Source organism: Choristoneura fumiferana, chromosome 2 (assembly GCF_025370935.1).
Source record: "Choristoneura fumiferana chromosome 2, NRCan_CFum_1, whole genome shotgun sequence".
Lineage (NCBI taxonomy): Eukaryota > Metazoa > Arthropoda > Insecta > Lepidoptera > Tortricidae > Choristoneura > Choristoneura fumiferana.
In genome coordinates, this window is record NC_133473.1 from 869,054 (window position 1) to 889,815 (window position 20,762).

At 37.1% G+C, this 20,762-nt stretch overlaps 1 protein-coding gene across 1 annotated transcript in view; it reads right to left on the bottom strand.

The window, feature by feature from the left end:
- The window catches only part of LOC141445604 (protein O-mannosyl-transferase TMTC1-like), a 308,979-nt gene that overhangs the window by 24,475 nt on the left and 263,742 nt on the right, over positions 1–20,762 (bottom strand).

Below are 20,762 nucleotides of genomic sequence, written 5' to 3' on the forward strand. Positions count from 1 at the left end.
CACCATTGCTATTTGAAGTTAGATATTCTCCTAGACAGATACACTACTTGAAGTTGTCATCTTTAATTTTATATCATTAGCAACTCAATAGCGGAGATCGATTGCTCTCTCAGGATCATGACGCTTCTATGTAACTAGCCCTAGCGCAGGCCTTGGTCTTCTTGGGCTGTTACTGCACACTTGTCTCTAAACGGTTATCTGGATCAGTACGAGTAAGTCTTAATATTAGTTAAATATTAGCTGTCATCAATGTTGTTGAATAAATAAATAATAGAGGTGACCGGTAAGATTACCGGATACTGCTTCGTGAAAACTTTTTGTTTGTGTAATAAATATTTTATTTCTTCTGTCTTTGTTCTTCACCTATTAGGCATTAGCCCTTATCTGAGATTCTGGAATGTCTTATTTGACATGGTGGATTACGTTGAGTTGATATACTCATGATCTAGGTGCGAAAGTTTATTAAAAATTTACGCTTCGCTTTTATCTTATCCATTACACCAACCTCAAGGAGGGTAAAGCCGCTTCAAGGAACGATGACTGGCAGACTGCTACAATTAATATTTAATTAATACACAATTAAGAGTACATCCCTTCAAGTAAACTGTTATGGGCAAGTGCTTATTTTGTTCTCTGCTCAAATTGCTGCGTTATACGATATCTTTAGTCGATTGTTATACATATTATAGGTACTGAATCATTTTACCTTTCTTTAGTATGTATTTTTGAGTTCATTTTTAATTTAAACACGGGGAGGCCTATATGTCACACAGTGGACGTCTACGGTTGATATTTAGACTACAGCAGATTTAAAACAACTTGAATATCCATTCAGCGTAAAAGAAAAATATCCATTTCTATTTGCTCAGTTCTTGTAAACTTTTCAAAGTAGTGGAGCTATTGGGGACTGAAAACGTAATAAATATCATTGTGCGAACGTTTAAAGCTTTTGGAGCCACGTGAAGCAGCAGTGCTTGCACTGTTGTGTTTCGGCGTGGAGAGTAAGACAGCCGGTGAAATTACTGGCACGTGAGGTATCCCATCTTAGGCCTCTAGGTTGGCAACGCGTCCGCAATACCCCTGGTGTTGCATATGTTTATGGGCGGTGGTGATCTCTTACCATGAGGAGACCCTCTTGCTCGTTTGCCATCCAGTCGAATAAAAAAAAATATTCCCGCATGCGAGTTTGGCTCTTTATTACATAAAAAATATATGTATGAGTGTGTGTCCAAATATGGTTCTGGATAGGGAGATGTGGAATTCAAGAGGGGAGCCTTTGAACAACTGTGGGGCACAGTTATAGGCTAAATATAATAATAATAACTGTGTACGTACAGACACAATTGAAATTATTCGGCTGTCGGATCGTGACTTCTGTAATAGTATACCCTTTTCGCAGAATTCATTACGTTTCGTTCTCTTTGTAATTATTTCGTATTTATAAGTCTTTTATCTGAGATTCCTTTGGATTAGGATAATTAGTGCGGAGAAATATTTGAGCTTAAGAATAAACACTCATTTTACAAGCTTTTATTTAGTTTCACCTGTCCCGTTGTCTGTCTGTCTGTCTGTAATCAAACCTTGCAAGTTAATTCGACCAATTTCCAGTAGTTGGATTGACTTGCAATTTGGTATACTTATGTAAATTGCGTGACAATACAATAATCTGGTAGTGACCCTAGTAGTGCAGCCAGGATAATCTCCACATGACAAATCTTGAAAGTCTTGAAATTTGGCATGCAAATGTAGTTTGGGTGACAATACAAATAAAGTCAATAAAAAGTACAGTCAGCAGCAAAAGAGCTTATATTAAAAATGTTTTTTTTTTACCAATAACTTTTACGTACTAACTTAAATTAAAAAAGGATATCTGGGCCAATCAACTTTTTTACCCACACTAATCTATCAGCGACATTTTTCAAACAATTGCAGATTTTTGTAAGTAAACATGTTTATTCTGTAATTTAATAGATGGTGTACATGAATACATGCCATCCTACGTAAGTTCAACCTATTAAACCGTGAAATATCTTGTTGGAAGTACGATTTTTTTGGTAACGCCAGAGACAATATTGGTAACGCAGGAGACGCCGTGTGGGTAAAATAGTTGATTGGCGCATCTAAGGGGTCTTCTAAATAAGTCGCTACCCTTGACAGAGTGATCTTAATCGTCAGTTGAGTATTAGCAGTGAATCTTGATGACAACTTTCTTGAAAAAAATGTGTGTTAATTTCCGTTTGCCTTTCTCAGCCAAGCTGGAGTTCGCAGTTCTTAGTTGGCTTAGTTGGCAATAGAGCACTGCTGCTCATTTTCATGTTAACACGTTACATTACATTAGTCGTGCTGCCGTGGTGGCCTTGTGGTTTGACCTATGGCCTCTTAAACAGAGGATCGTGGGTTCAAACCTCGGCTCCTCTGAGTTTTACGAAATTCATGTTAAATTTACCAGAGCTTTACGGTGAAGGAAAAGATCGTGAGGGAACCTGCACAAACCTACGAAGCAATTCGATGGTGTGTCTGAAGGTCCCCTATCCGCACTGGGTCCGCGTGGCTATGGCCCAAGCCCTCTCATTTTGAGAGCAGGCCTGTGCTCAGCAGTGGGACGTATACAAGCTGGAATGATGAGTCACCGTTTACGACACCCACGGGATGAGATGTGTAATCCTATTGTAAGCCGGGGCATTTTTGAGGTAGGTATACAACGCCTTCTAATTCTAGATGCATTGAATAAATTGCGAAAGCTAGCTTCATGTTGTCTTGCTGTCGTTTTTGAAAACAGTACCTAATAAGGCTTGTCTAGGTCTCCCTCTGCGTAGATCCTAATGTCCTGACAAATTGGTCTAAAGGGACGTTATTTGGCAGCTCTGAATTTACCACAAACTTCTACCGATGGTATGTCATCACTTTAAGAAATTATTTCTGGATTGGAACGTCTAGGAGGGGTGGAGTGGCGCGCATTAGCAATTTTTTTGAAGAAAAAACCGAACTAAATGAAGTCCCCAATTTTCCCTAGACTCGCATGGGAACTACACCTCAAGCCCTCTTGTTTTGAGAGGAGGCCTGTGTTCTGCAGTGAGACATATCGATATAGGTCAAGATGAACCGAAAGTACACAGTAATATGTTTTGATTCCCATGTTGTTTTTAATGAAAATATACAAATAAATTATAACCTTTGGTCCCATATGAAACTTGATAATATGCTCCTCCCTTTTTGCGGTAGGTTGCGAGAGACCATAACTTTAATTTTACCACTTTATGGGTTAATTTTCAACAGCAGCAGTGCTTGTACTGTTGTGTTTCGGCGGGGAGAGTAAGACAGCCGGTGAAATTACTGGCACTTGAGGTATCCCCCTGGTGTACCTAGCAGGTGTCTATGGGCGGTGGTGATCTCTTACTATCAGGAGACTCAATTGCTCGTTGGCCATCCAGTCGAATATAAAATAAAATAAAAAATCTATGCATTTCGACAATTTTAGTTACAATATACAATGAAAGTCAAAGGTCTAATCTTTATACTGTCCAGTCCATGATATTGTATACTTTCTGTCAATTTTACACAAAAGTTCAGGCACGAAGTGACAGATACAAGGTAGCACTTAAAGTGTAAACATATTTGACCTCGCCGTACAAGTCTTCGTATGGGTTCTGAGGCACACTTAGACGATTTTCATTTATTTTAATAATCCTTCCTTATCGTCGGTAAAATTTTCCGATAAAAAGCAATAAATTTCCCATACATTTCGATATACATCGCAATTTGGATGCTTCCAATCCATCTCTACTCGACAACGAGAAATGTATTAAAAACCAGCGCACCGATCATTATATTTGATTGGAGAGACGTAAAAGTACACTGCGCTGCAATTAATTCACATGGCTGATTGCGCAAATTAATTGCAATAACCTGCAGCCGCCTGTACGCGGTCGATGACAGTATTACATTACTCATTAAGCAGTGGTAAAGTCATGAAATGTTAAATTAATGTCACGATGAAATTCTGAAAGCATTGCAATATTATTATGGGTGCTTAACTTGGAAAATTTCTGTATATACCTGTATTCTCTGTACTACTTACTTGTGATGTTGTTCAATAAAGAGTAATTTTTAAGCATTATGTTTTTGAAATAATCATTGTATGTTTTTAAGAACGTACGTATGTGAATTTCCCATTAACGTCGATAAGCCAAACACCGGGAAGCTTAAAGTTCTATCTTACAGACCGGCTAAAACCAAAAAGTCGTTTCTGGGAAATAGCATACGTTTTTATGATAAAATTCCAAAAAATATTACAAATGAAACGGATACAAAATTCAGATATATTGTCAAGAAGACATTAATATCTAGGGCGTATTATAAATAATATATGATTATATCGTGGACAGGGATATTTCGTCACTACTTTGAAAAAATCTCGTATCTCAAATCAATATGTCAACAAAATTGATCCTTGAAAAAATGGTCATAAAGTTCACTCAGAATTTTTTTATTCTTTGAGATACGAGCTTTTTTAAAAGTAGTGACAATTTGGAAATAATTCCGATTCGCATTGGCGATATCCCTTCAAATAGCGAACCTACTGTGTTAAAAATAAAGTTCTAGATATCATTTATTAATATTGTAAATCTGTTTAAAAAAATATACTTCGTTGAGTTTCTTGCCGGATTCTTATCAACAGAGGTTTTTCCAATTTTTTTTAAAACAATTTCAATTTCAGACTTTATTATATTGTATTGTATTATGGGTGATTGACCGAGCAAACACAAGCTTTGGCAAAAATTCTTTAATACAGTGGCGGCCTTAAACGTTGTGGAGATTACTTTAATTTAATTTTCATTTTATTTATTTGACTTCTAATTAATTATTTTTAATTGTTTTAATGGACTAACGTCTGGAATAAATATATCATTTCATTTCATTACCTATTTACTATCTGCGCGTGACGAAAAGTGGGTCTAGGCCTCCAACATCAGACTACACCATGCTTGACGATCTTGGACCAGCTCCTGCCAGCCATTGACCCGAGAGCTTTGTAAGGCTACGCGCGGCAAATCTTTGCAAAGCCCTACTTAATACTGTTGGCCTCTTGGAGTGTCACACAGCGTGCTATGAAAGAGCTATGGTCGAAGTTTCTTTCCGCGATAGAATCCGAAATACGGAAATTCGCCGAAGAACTATTGTCACCGATATAGCTCAAAGAACATGCAGCTTTAAGTGGCAATGGGCGAGCTACATCGCTCGAAGAACAGATAACTGTTGGGAGAAAAAAGTCCTCGAGTGGCGACCACGAACTGTTAGATCAAGCGTTGGCAGACTTTCCAATAGATGGACTAAGGACATTGTGAGAATTGCGGCTATCGGTGGATTTCATTGTGGCGTTCTAAGTGGGAGGCCTTTGTTCCACAGTAGACCTCTTCCGAATAATGATGATAAGCAAGTTTGCTAGATATGTTTTTGTTTATCAATTCGGTTTCTTTCAAAGTGGCAAAGCGGTTGAGTTTGAAAGAGTAAAAGATGTCTACAAAGAGGTCTGCAGCACACAGTTACACTAGTACATACTTCTGTGGCTTCGAGTATAAAAACTTCAATACCCATTTATTACTTTTCAAAGTTAATATTGGCTATGATGTAGCATTGGAACCAACTGATATAAATTGCATTGCCCAAGTTCCTGAGTTAAAAGCTCGGCGTCACCCGTGCAATCAGCGTTTAATGGCGAAAGTTTCAAGATTATTGCTATTCGATGGTACACCTTTAAACCCTGTTTCTGTTAGCTGTTTTAATCTCGTTTTGAGGCCAGGTTTTAACTGATGTCAATTGATAATGTGTGATAAGTTTAAGGACATCATCATCATCCTTGTGCTTCGGTTGGAATCGTCCCGCATTCACCGTGAATCTGCGGCTTTAACCAGGTGTTTAAACACGCTAGGATCAATATGTCTGGTAAGACAGTCTTTGCATATTACACCTTGTTCTCCGTACGTAAACATCCTACATAACCAGCACTGGAAGGGGTCAAATATTTCCTACTTCAAAAAGATTTCGGTAACGTTATTGGTCACTTTTAGTGTCAATTTAGGTTCAGATGGAAACAGATGGAAAAAATGCCTAGCCACATAATGTTCAATTTTTCCAGGTTCAGGTACGGAAGGTATTTCTATGAAAGAAAAAACTGTTTTGTATGCGCTTTATAATTGTACAAAAGCTTCATTGCGCAACTTCTCTCCATTTACAATTTCACTGTCAACAGATTTATTAATCCTATCTGAGACAACGTCGAATGCGGCATGTTGCTCATCGCACGATTGTTACTGCCAAGCAAACAGGATTTTATCACGGCGCTGTATTCAATAACAATAATAGGAAAATCAAGGGAATTTCCCGGGGGAACTCTTCATTCCGGACAAGGGATGGTGCTAAATGTAATTCGTGATGTTTCTGAGGAACTTAGTAGTCTTAAGGGTATATTGTCCTTTACGATCTCATCCAGTGAACAAGATTTGCGAAGTTACCTTATTCAAGCCCTTGCTTGGAAGTAAAACAAGTCACAGTATCGACTTAATGTTTCATTTGCTAAGTCTGCATAGCTGTGATATAGTATTATGCTTTCCAATACGTTGTACAAACTACTGCTGTGTTCAAAAAATAATAAGTGAGTGCTGGGGCTCTTGATTGTGATAGAAATTAACATTTTAAAATTTAATATTTCACTAACAGATATCTGAAGCTAACACCCGTGCTAAAACATTATTCGACAAGTCTCTGAGCTAAGCAACGTACCAAGATTGAAATCTTCTCAGAAATATTTAAAAAAAAACTAATTTATATACGCTTCGCTAGCAGGTAACATGGTCTAAATATGATACGAAAAAAAATACTGTTTCAAATTTTACATGAATAAAACCGAGCGAAAAAAAATATTCAGCGCATGCTGACCTACCGTATCAGATCACGCTATAATATGATGTATCTGATGGGTCTCTAAAAATAATGTAGAGGCTTCTGAGACTATTCAGATAAGTAGGAATTGAAGGACGCAAGCTTGCATTAAAAAAGCTTTTAACCATCCACTCTTCTCAAGCTGCGAACATGAATACGGCTTTGCTCTATCACACTGCCATGCTACTAGTATTCACTTTACCCGAAGCACCTAATAAATCTTTGTTTCTTCACATTGCTTTGTATCATTGTATAAGCCATTCAAACTGCAAAACCTTTACATAATATTATTTTAAACGACATAAATCGAGGCAGAATAAAGTGGTTCGATTAGAAACTTCCAAGTTGGCTACCATTGCCGGACCGCGAGAGAGTTACCGACAAAGTTTCCCTTTCATGATTAATGATTTCAGGCCGGATCAAAATTAATTTACAAGCAACTTTATTCAATGAGAAGCGACAACAGTTGCTATTTTATTCCGAATTAACGGTGTTATTAAATGAATGGGTTGAATTCGGGTTTTGTTCTGCGTACCTTGATTTTAGAGCAGCTTGATAAGGCGCATGCAACTGTGCCGAATTATCAAGCTGCTCTAAAATCAAGGTACGCGGAACAAAACCCGAAATAATTCATAAAAATTAGTTATGACCGCATTAGTAATGATTTGTTTGGTTGCTTCAAGTTAGTGTTAATCCAGTTTCAGTGGTCGCCATTGACAATAATGGTAGATAATTAACAATATTATGTTAAAATGATAAAGATAAAGATAATTTGTCAAACATGAGTTCATATATACACTATTAAATTGAATATATAGATGTACAATAAATTTATGTCCTGTCCTTCATGTCTTGCCTTTGAGCATACAATTTTTTACTTATGAATTTAAATAATATATAATAAAAAAATAGGAAATAATTAAATTATAATCAGTATTACATACATTAATGTTTATATAAATAATTTTACTACTACTAATAATAATCAGTGTAACATTTTGAAAACAATATCTTGTCTTTATTATAGATCTAGTAGATAATATTCATTAACAGAGTAATATGCCTTGTCGGTTAAAAGCGATTGATGATTATTTATTCATCAATGAAAATGTACAGCATTACAGTTGATAACAATGCGCTGTACATTTCAAAATAAAAATAATCACGGATAATAATAAAATACCATACCCTCCGGCCAGAAGTCGGATACAATGTCGTACTACTGCACATAATGAGAGAGAGAGAGAGAAACATTTATTTACACATATTTGATACACATAAAAAAAACATTAGATGGAGAGAAAAATAATGATAATAATAACATCGAATAGTATAATGTGCGGCAACACATGCTGAGTGGAGACCCTTTTTGGTATCCTGCCGTGTCACCAAGTAACATAGTTTTAGTGCTAGTTTTAGTCTTAGATTTAGGTGGTACTTATGGAGCCAAAATGAATTTAACTTTATTTACTATGTAAATACGGCCAGCTAAAAATACAGCCTGCAAAAAGGCTTGTATTATATAAAATTATTTTTTTAACACGAATTTGGTTGCTCAAAACAAGGTTAGCGGTCAAAAACACTACTGGCCATTAAGAAAGATGTCAAAATTTCAAAAATAGAATTATCGCACAGACTCAGCCATTTCGCGCCATAAACTATTTATCTAGAGCGGCCATGTTTTATTCGTTTTACGGTCCAAACCGCACCGGCGTCCACGGGGCATCGTAAAAATTTGATGTCGGCTTTAGACGTACTGAGGCGTGCGCTGGAACGGGCGTAACCGAAATAATGTGTGTAAAATTTGAGACATGAAATTGGAACATGAGATGATATAGTGCACTCGTAAATACTTTTGTTTACGTTTGCTTTGGCAAAGGATAATATTGTTTAGATTTTGCAACTCGTCTTATTTTTAAATGGTTTTACCTACCTCAAGCTAGCAAACAGGCACTAGGCAATGGCTATACATAATATTTTATAAATACATACCTTCTTAAATACCCATTAAACGTCAAAGACCCGAGAACAAACATTCGTATTATTCACACAAATATCTGCCCCGACCGGGAAGGCGGGAATCGAACCCGTGATCTCAAGCTTCATAGTCAAGTTCTCTAACCACTTGGCTATGCGCTCGTCAATACACACAAAAATCATATCATATCATATCCTATATAATAATATCATGATCGATATTATCTGGTATATTTATTTATGGCCATGTTCCAAAATTTCAAAATTTATATTGTGTTTATTTTCTCTTTTCCTTTAACTATCGTCATTTTTTTTTGGCATGAATTTGTTAGCTTCACCTGTCAACGTACGGTCGGTGCCCTGACCATAAACTTAATATTACTCGTACTAGCGTAAATGACATAGGTGGGTAAGGCCGCGAATTTTGACCAATTTGGACGTTTCAAATTTGGAAGGCTGATAAAAAAAAACTGATAACACCTAGAGGTTTAATTTTTTTTTATTATATGACACGATATAAACTCTCAAGGTCGCAAATGAGATAATTGATTTAAAACCTTTTAAAAAATAATAAAAATATATTACCGTCAAAAACGTAACGAAAATTGACTATATTTTTTGACCACGAGTACTTAATACCTTATTATTTTCATGCTATTTAACTTCTCATGATCATGATTTTGTTTAAACGAAATTTCATGATATAACGATAGTCCTACCGATTGCGGAATCATGATAATCAAATAATTTTCATGTTTTATATTTATTTCTTTTCACGTGCCAAAAAAACGTTTTCGTTACGAATACTTAGGTGACGCTTTTTTAAGCTACCTTTAACGCCAATTTCGGTAGAAATTAGTTTTGTACACTGGCAACTAATACTCTAATAGGGCAACATCGATGAGATAAATAAATCTCATCAGTTTGTTGACAAACAGCCATCAAAAGTGACGCGGAGGTTTTTTTTTCGAAAAAACGTCGAAAGTGCTTGTTCGATTTTAAGGGTAAGTAGTGATTATTTTTAACTGGTTGTTTTTTCATACGATAGGGTAATCTTTTCCATGTAAGTGGCATGTGTTATTATGTTCAAAATGTCGTTATTCACCATGATAAACGATTTTTTGTATAAAATACGTTACACTTTCGTTACGATTACGTTACATTTTTACAAAATGCTACGTATTTTGTACATAACGTAACGAAAAAATGTGGTAAAGGGAAGTTCACACAGAAAAATTCTAACTTACACCAGTTTATTATTAGGTTTCCAATGACTGCACGCACAGTAAGTTAGTTAGATGGATATTTTGAAGTTAAATAAATTTTAATCTGTAGGTGCAGGGATCGGCACAAGAGAATTGTGGCGAGTTCTGTGTTCACGTCCTGCTACATGCATAGCGTATTTAAAGTGAGAGACAAACGGAGAGATTCACTTACCTACTTAGTTCATTTGTTACCTTAACTTAATAATCATAATAATTTATTTCCAAAAACATCTTTTTACATTGTCCACTTAACTAAGATACTACTTCCTAAATTGGTAAAACCTGTGATTTAGGGTTTTGGCCATTTCTTTGAGGTATTTAATAGCTTGTACAGTCGCAGTCACAAGCATGCTCACAACTAGGTGGTAGGACCTTGTGCAAGGTCCGCCCGGATTGCTACCACCATCTTCCTCGCTAATCCTGCCGTGAAGCAGCAATGCTTGCACTGTTGTGTTTCGGCGTGGTGAGTAAGACAGCCGGTGAAATTACTGGCACAAGGTATCCCATCATAGGCCTCTAGGTTGGCAACGCGTCTGCAATACCCCTGGTGTTGCAGATTTTTATGGGCGGTGGTGATCTCTTACTCATTTGATCGTTTGCCATCCAGTCGAATAAAAAAAAAACCACATCCAAATTCGTTATGCTTATAAATGTGCACCTTATTGTCAGTGTTAGAGAGGCATGTAAAGATACACTTTTGGAAAGATGTTCGTCAACTAGAGGGTACTTCTACTTCCACATTCTCATGTTTAGCTCTATAGATCTCATATAGGACAGATTTAAGATCAGTATCGTCAGAAAGTTCTAGTAAAAATAAAAACTTCACTTTATTATATGAGATGTATTTTTTTTCATACATACGTTATCTAATGGGAATTTTTACCAGTTTGATCTAGGCTTTATAAAAATTTGCGTTACATTTTATGGTAACGTCACGTATTTTTTTTATGTTATTTCTATGTCACATTGGTCAAAATTCGCGGCCTTACCCAGGTGTCCACTTTTCTATGCAACTAGTGAAAAAGTGGATACAGTCATGAGTTAGGAAACCGACCGTACCTATTTTAAGTTAATTCCTACCCGTCTCGTGTAATGTCTGCACGCTGTGCAAAGGTGCAGGCTGAAAATCAGCGCGGTGAAGCATAGCTGTAGGAGTAAGAGATGAGTGCTCTATAATGCGAAATTTAATTAATACAACACTATCACTTGTCCAATATGTATACTAACATAGTTGTAAGTAAACTACTACATAATAAATGAAATATTTTTTTTTATTTATAGTCCTCACCGCACATGCCGAGCCTGAACCATTTGTGTTATAGGTGAGCATGTACCTTCTTATTAATATGCGTTTTTTTTAATGAGCAATAAATGTTTTTTCTTTCTTTCAAAAATACACACTTGTAGACAAAGCTAAGGACGATCATATAGTATTATAACAAAAGCATTGATATCTGAGACCATAATATAATGAAGAGCTCTATCCTGTCATTAAATTATGCCTCGAATTCAGATGTTTGTATGATTCAAAATCGCGAAAGTTGTAAACATTGCCTAATGTTTGGAATTTCGTTAAAAATCCAATTTTGAATATTTAAATCGAACTTCAGCAGTTATTTTGTTAAATTTTCCGCTTTTCTTGAGAGTAGAGAGTATCTTGGTACTCAGGGTAATTGGGGGGCTATTTGGTATGCTAATAGGGACCTACTTAGCTCTCGGACCTTTTAAATTATTTACAGAAAGCCTTTGATGTCCACGAATGCCTAATTTCATTGCGTATTTTGGAATATTTAGAGGAATTTCTCCGTCAGGTGTATCCGAGGGAGTGCTTATAAAGGAGAGCAATTAGAGCAATTTATAATTTGAAGACGCGTGAATCTTTAAGATCTTTTTTAAAGGAAACAGGTATCCTAACCCTGCCGTCGCTTTATGTTTTTGAAATAATACTGTATGTAAGGAAGAACATTATGTGATTTTCCCACTAACGTCGATAAGCCAAAGGCTACTAGACAGGGAAGTTTAAAGTTCCATCTTACAGACTGGCTAAAACCAAAAAGTCGTTTCTGGGAAATTGCATACGTTTTATAATAAAATTCCAAAAAATATTATAAATGAAACAGATACAAAATTCAGATCTATTGTCAAGAAGACATTAATATCTAAGGCGTATTATAAAGTTAATGATTATATCATGGACAGGGATATTTGGAAATAATACCGATCCGCATTAGCGATCCCTTCAAATAGCGAACCCACTGTGTTAAAAATAAAGTTGTGTTAAATACTTGTGATGTATAGATATCATTTAATAATATTGTAAATCTGTTTAAACAAATATACCTCGTTGAGTTTCTTGCCGGATTCTTCTCAACAGAGGTTTTTCCGAACCGGTGGTAGATTTTTTTTTTGACATTCATAAGTGCTTGTTTTAGCCTAAATTGAATAAAGATATTTTGACTTTAACTTTTTTTTATAATTGTTTCTTTGATCCTCTCTGTAACCTGAACGGCTGGAGGATGTTCAACATAAGAGGTATCATTAGATTCATCAAACCTGTCAGATCAAACTCGCGATACAGACCCAGAGTCTAGTGCGAAGGCCGTCGAAAAGTCAGATGATGTTATTTGTATTTTATTCAGATGTGTAATTCTGTAATTTTTTATGAGTCGGTAAACACTATTGTTAAGGTAGTGAGTGCGACGTGCTACTTTGGCAATAAAATTTCGATGCTGCGCGTGTAATGACATGTAAAATTGTAAATTTTAATTTTAATTGTAATTTTAAATGCATGTTATTTTTACCATTTTAATTGTATTTTAATTTTAATTGTATTAAATTGTATGGGTTTAAAAAAAATATGCCTAAATAAAGAAATTTATTATTATTATTATTATTATTATGCACTATGTAACTTTCTTGCTAAATAAAAATGATTCTTATTCTTCTTATTCTAGATTTACATAGACAAAGAATATAAAAGTTATGGATGATGAGGATTTTGTTTTCCAATTGTAACAAAGTAAATATCGAATGAAAGATATATTTAGCAAATTTACGTTTTTCCTACATCGTAAAGCTCGTAATAAATTTCAAATATAATTTCGCACATGAATTCCGAAATCGTTGAGTTTCTTGCCGGATTCTTCTCAACAGAGGTTTTTCTGAACCGGTGGTAGATTTTTTTGACATTCATAAGTGCATGGTATAGCCTAAATTGAATAAAGATATTTTGACTTTGACTTTGAAATACTCAAATGCGCGAGTGCGAGGTTATGAACTCTCGATCCTGCTTGAGAGGCTATAGTTTAAACCACAAGGCCACCACAGCTACCTAGCAGACGGGAACAAAATTATTAATATTTTTTATGATCCATTTAATACTTTGATATGGTCCATTATAATAACGTTTCAAACTTTCGTGTTTTTCACACATAGTCAAAATACCACAAACGGGAGTTATCACGCTAAAACACACGAGTAATATTATTTACCTTGACGTTTCAACCACATTACAGTGGAGTGGAGTGGAGTCTACTCGTGACCACGGCCACTGTAATGTGGTTGAAAAGTCGAGGTAAATATTACTCGAATGTGTTAGCGTGATAAGTCCCGTTTGTGGTATTTTGACTATGGCCCATTATATGTTAGTTGGAATATTTTCATGTTCCTCATCTTAACTACTAAGTACTCGTAAACGTAGGTACAGGCTTAGCGCCTGTTTTAACACTCATTATAAATTTCATGTGAAAAATAAATATGATGTCTCTGTTTATTCAGATAGAACAATCAGAGACAGCATCACAATATCTGTCACATAAAATTTATCAATGAGTGGTGAAAAACCCTGAGTATACTTAGGAACTCCAAAAAACCTGAAGTAATCTATTGACTTTCTCAACCTTAAATAACTAATCCTTTTTAAACTGAATCCGAAAAGCATTATTTTAGTCTGCGAAGTTGGTAACGCGCAAAGTTACCTAAAACCTAGATATCATTTAGATTTGTTTAATCGGAGCGCCGTCTACAAATTAGATCGTAGTATTTTGTTAGTCAAAGTTAGCGTCTACAATGGAGCTAGCAATCCTGTTTTGCAGAATCGTGAACTCGATGAGGCAAGTTCGTATTTGTTCATGAAACAAATGGTGAACTAGGGAGTCACTCTGAACACTGCTAACGTGAATTCAGCGACGCATTAATATTGTTTTCACACCCCTCCTTCAGAAAAGTAACTTTTCCTCCCTGACGAGAGGGAGCAAAGTGCAACTTTTCTGTTCAAGGCTTTTTTAAGCGTTTTATTGCAAATTCCATTTTTTTCAAGTTGATAATTGTAAAGCCACGCCATTTTCTATGCTGGTTGTTCTTTAATAATATTTAGATTTTTCTTTTTCAAGTTTCATAATGCTCGGTGTAAAAAGTTGTATGAGCAACTCGAGCGGGAGCAAAATTATTTTCATCTTGGGCGTTAACACTTGAATCCCTCATTACGCTCAGGATTCTATTTTAGAATCCCTCGCTACGCTCAGGATTCTATTGTAGAATCCTTCGCTGCATTCTGGATTCAATGTACGCCCTCGCCGTAAATACACCATTTTGCTGCCTTGTGACACAAATAACTATTTCACTTCTCATGCTCGTAAAGTTCGTGTTTACGCTGGATCTAGGCGACATAAAATGACTTTTTATTCTCTAGTGCATAATATAAAATCTTCGTCTAAGACCAAGGTGATGTCCTCCATGTCGTGTCCGCCAAAGGCGAACCTTTAGGCTTGTTTATTATGTGCCCGAATATGGCTGGCAAAGCCAAACTTAGCCTTAAAGGTCCTATTACAGGGCGCGCAATGTAATTGACCACTATCATTATACATGTAAATGTAGGAAGGTCTCGGGCGGGTCTTTATAATAAGACGTTTGGCATCCAGGTGTTCCAAGCGATGCGTCTCAAAATTTGCTACAGCCTTATAATTTACAGAATTTAATAATGCATAAAAAATAAAAGGTAGATAGAAAGTGAATAATTGTTTTCACTGTTGCTGTTTTATTTCCTCGCAATCTAAGTGAAAAGCAGAGTGTAAAACTCGAGCATTAAACCCATTTTCCCTTCGACGTGTCTATCCACCCTCGCCGTACCGGCTCGGGTGGCTATATGAACCTCTTGGGTAAAATGGCTCGTTTTATGCCCTTGTCGTATGTACAATCTACTATAGGCGTTTTACTAAGTTCAAAATTCTACTTGATTCCCAACTCTACCCGCGAAAATTACACTTGTCAGTTGTGATTCGTCGTTTTTACAAGGAAATCAAAAGTGATAGTATAACTGCGAGCAATAATAGTAGATTATTGTCGTGGCCTGGAAGTAGGCAATTGCTAGCTGAGTATGAGTATTAAACTGACGAGCTTGCGAGTCCGTTTAAGTAATACGAAGCGAGCAATTCCTATTCCAGCCGAGACTAATATAAAACTTTTCTCAAAAATGATCCAACAAAATATCTGATACCGCCCATTAGATTTGGCTGTATACGACTTGTGCCAACATTTCCATGGCCTTTTTAACTTTTTAAAAAAGTTGTGACTGATTGCAGGCGCGCTAATTTATTATTGTCGGGCTAGCGCGCCTGCAATCTTTTTAACTTTTTAATTTTTCGCTGACCATAAACTATGCACTTAACTTTCTGATATGTAAAGAATAATGTTAACTTTTACGGACATTTTTGAGAAAATTAACTAAATAACATGCAATCTCGTTAAGACATTTTATAGGTAGAGTCATTCACGATGACGCGTGCCGTCGTTCTTATTACAATGTCATTTATGTCTAATTTTGACAAAATCTCGCGTCTTCTCGAATGGCACTAGATATAGGCATTTGTCTCACCGCCGGCGAGGAAACAATTGGCTATCGACTATTTTCTCGCTCAAGAAACAAACAAAAGATATAAGATCATGTGTGAGTAAAAAAGACATATATATTAATAGTTGATCGCTGGCGGTTCACACTGCCGGCGAGAACTCGCTCTTACATCTTTTGTCGCAGCGACAAGAGCTATAAAACTCGCTGAGCTATAAAACTAGAGCAGCGATACTCGCTCAGCGCTGTTAGCTTGGCGGCCGCCCGGCTCGAGCGAGTGGAGCGAGTAATCGCCCGTCATGCTCGAACACTCGCTTTTCACTGCTCGCCCACTCGTTTCTAGTTACTCGCTCTGCTCGCTCCTCGCTCATCGTCGGCGGTGGGACAAGTGCCGTAATTCCACCTTTGTAAGAGCCCACTTCGCAGCCGATGAACAGCTGCGAGCACAAAACCCTCTCAAATATTCAAATAACTAAAAGAACGAACTCGAAGTATTCGTGACAAGCCGTAATTACCCGATTTACACGGACTACTTCAAATCCTTAGAATTCAGATCGCCAATAAGTTTTGGGCAAAAATTATAATAGAGGCAAATTTTATTCACGTTTAGAAGTGCTCTTTCACGAATGGGATCAGAAAGTTTGGGGAAACTTTTGCTAAACGAATGCGTCATGAATCATTGGGTATTTCCATAATTAATTGAAAACCAGCCAAGAGCGTGTCGGACACGCCCGAAATAGGGTTCCGTAGCCATAACGAAACAATTAAGTAATATTTTTCTAAGGATTTCGTATTTTATGCGGAATCTTCCTAGTTTAGGTGTATTTTATACCTTAGGCTGCTATTTACTCTTAAACTACTAATAATTCTCAAGCAAACTTAGCCGTTATAATTTTCCTTGAAAGATTGATATACTTACTACATCCTGATTTTTTTCAAAATTTTCCACCCACTGGTTTAGATTTTAGAGGGGGCCGGACGGTCGATTTTCATGAAAATTTGCACTTTAAAGTTGAATATTTCACAAACAAATCATTGAATCGAAAAATCGTCTTTGCAAACCCCTAATGGTTTTAAAATACCTAGGCCAACGATACCCCACACTTTAGGGTTGGATGACAAAAAAAAATCACTGGCTGCAGCATCAGATCATCGTGTTGCCACCATTGCATTGTGTGTAGAATCAAATACTGATCGAAACGAATCCAAACACGATATATCTGCTATGGTTTTATCAAGAGTGTACCTACTAGTCTTCTGGATATCCTGGTTGCAGCATCAGGCCGAGAATTCCATAATCTTGCATAGTCATATAGCATACATGGGTGTTTCAAATTTTAGGTCCGAAATATGTTTGAAAGTAAAGTAAATACCCATTATGCGTCTAAGATTCCTACCGCAGCGAACAAAAGAGCTGATGATCTTGAAACGGCTGAACTGATTTTGATAAAACATGTTTAAGATCCATTGCTAGAAAACCAGCTTTCAAATAATAAAACCGCATTCAAATCGGTCCACCCGTTTAAGAGCTAAGGTGCCACAGACAGGCACACTGACACACAGACACACATAGCGGTCAAACTTATAACACCCCTCTTGCGTCTTTTGTGTCAGGGGTTAAAAAAGGAAAAATGGAAATAAATATTTAGGTACATTATTGCCAAATGACAGATTTTTAGTGATAAGAATCTCTTAAGAATGTCTGAAATAAGTTGTGAACAAAACGAAACTACCTATAAGGTGCGCTTTGTTACCTTGACTACGGAACCTTAAAAATAATCGTCTGAACAAAATCGAAAGTTCCAAGGAGGATTGGTTTTCCAGGCTCACTTATGATCCCAAGATCTAACCACTCGTGTGTTATAAAATATGCTGTAAAACGTTATACGCGTTGTATCGACGCTTTACGGCCGGGAGCCGCCATAAAGTTTTGATGGCACCCATTATGAAATATCACCAATGACCCGAAAGCAATCAAGATAATGCCGAGACAATAACATTACTGAGTTCGGTATTCGATTAAACACGAAGTTCGACCGAAAGTCATTCCGGTAAAAGCCCCCGTTCATAATTCAATAGTTGGTGGTAATGGGTTTAGTTCGGGTGTAAATATTGTACGTGTTTGCGGGCGCGACGACTTCAAGATTTATGACGTGTCCTGGACATTAAAAAGCAATCTAGTTTGAGTGTTTGCCTTTATTTACATGTTTGGGAATAGTTGTCCCGTTTCCTTTTTTTGTGGTTACAATCGCTGACAGTTAATGGTAGGGAGATGGCGATGAGTCTTGCCATGTTATTTTTTTCCTTTGGACTATCTCCAATGAATGTCTTTAATAGTATTTCCCACTGCACTTGGGGAACGAATACATATTTGGCCTGTAGATGATATCCTACAGCGATGTGCAACAAGTTGTTCAAAATTAAGCACGGCATGTATCTCATCATTCAGTATGCATGCAGTATGTATGTAGTTCAGTAGGCATGTATCATCTTCAGTTAGGACGTTGACTGTTGGACAGTAGGCCCCTTATAGACCTCCAGTTGTTTCAGTTGGAAGCGGCCAGCATATTATTATACCCGTGAACCTGCGGCTTTAACCAAGCCTTCCGTCTATCTCATTCGTGGGTTCTACGCTGTGCTTGCCCGCGATTTCCATTCGAAAACTTTTCGGCTTCAACGACCATTCGTTCTCCGTGCTATGGCCTGCCTATTGCCAGTTCAACGTTTATAGATTGAATTGTAATGATTATGACAGAGCCCTCCCTGTGCGTATCCGCTTTAAGCTTGGCTGTTTTTTACCAAAATATCACATTGGAAGCTTTGAACATAGAACTTCATTTTTTTAGATTTTGCTCTCAATTTGGAACAATAAACTTGAAATTTCTTACCTAAATTGATTTAGGTTTCACCGAAACCTTTATGTTTATTAGAATAGGCTCAGACCTGACCAAATTTCATTTGAAATTGGCAGATTTACAAGCACAATGAGAGATTTAAATTGGAAATAACGAATTGGATTCGTTCGTATTCAAATTGAGGTTATTGTGCTTAAGTGTGCCGTAATGTTTCTGTGTTGTTTGTATCTTTTCTCAGTATTTTCAATATCATAAAAGGCTTCGAAAGCTTAGAACGAACAGTAGGTAAATGTGAACAGGGGGGAGAAAATTTATTTTAGGCTTCCCAAGGGTTTCCGACGGGACTGTATGTATGAGTTCTTGTGTGTGTGTGTTCGTGTGATTCTGTCCGTCCTTCTGTCACATAGCTGTACCTTTAGAACTCTGATAGGTATGTTTGTGTACTTATACAGGGTTTGCGAGTAAGTCTGGTAAATAGTGATTGATTTCGTGTTTAGTAAAAGACGTCTACATTTCGAGACTCTCTTCTCTTCTTAAACTTAAGAGCTATGCTCTTGTCAGTGGAGCAATCGCCACTCCGCACGGTCTTTGGCCAGCTGTTTGACTTCCTGATACGACACGACACCCACCTTTTCCTTCACCTGGTTAAAATAGGTCAATCGGAAAACCAACAAAGTAGTTGTTACCATGGTAAAAGAAACAAGAATGTTACTGGAGACCATAAATTGCCGAAAAAAATTGTACACGGGGGCTTTAACTACAAAATTGAGACCAAGTAATCAGATTCCAAAATTATTGAGAAACTTAGAAAAATTGCAGAATTTCTATTCAACTGTGCACTTGGTGATTACACAAAAGAAGCCACGTGTAAAGTGTAGCAAGATAACTTATACAACCAAGAAAACAAATGCGAAATACTTAAATGCAACTTGTTGCAAGCATTGGAAGCTACAGTTGCATCTTTATGAAGATGTTTACGGTTCGCGGATCTCAAATATACGAGCTTTCCGGATTCTAGATTTATTTTTATTCGCCTGTATTGTGTAATAATGGTGCATCCTTTAGCGACATTTCTATTAAGGTTTGTGATAAAACACTGGTAAAAAGACTCAGAAAATAATTTATTGAATCAGGTGTTCAAAATTCAGGCAATATGAACATCGAATAGTAAGTATAAAGTGTATACTCAGCATAATGTTACGGCAAGCCGCAACGCTGTTTGCAATGCGTGTTCATGCAGCTCAAAAACTAGGTTTTAAATATACTTAATAAGGGGTCACATGCTCTGTTGCTACCTACAGCAAGCATCCATTCTTCAAGCACCCACAAAATTTTTACAAACTTTAACTATCACTTAAAACTACCTTACCTTACCTTACCTTAACCTTAACTACCTTACAATTTTATTTTCTCAAACATGACATGAAATATTGACGTTGTGTTATAAATAATAGGCCGAGAAGTATCGCGCTGCAGGCGCTGCGGCTCAGCTGCGTGCCACAGCGGCCTGCAAAGAGATTTCATACAACTTTGCAGGCCGCTGGCCGGCAATAAGACCGTCTTTTGTTTCAACGCGTACTGCGACACGCACGCGGCCCACGCCCAGCACCACCGCCCGCAGCCGCCCGCCGCCCGACTCCCGCCAGCAGCCAGCGCGACACGCGCGTACACAACAGGGCGACCAGACTAGCGTCCCGCCAGCCTCATTTCCTGTTTATTTTTATTTTATTTCATGTAATGTTTGAGAAAAGCACTATACAAGCCTCGGCTGGAACCTGGGGTTGCCGGCCCCGCATCCCTACGCTACGCTCGCCCGTCTATATCTGCTTGGCCGGCAACCCCCTACTTGCCATTATTTATAGTGAAGATATATTCAAGCCA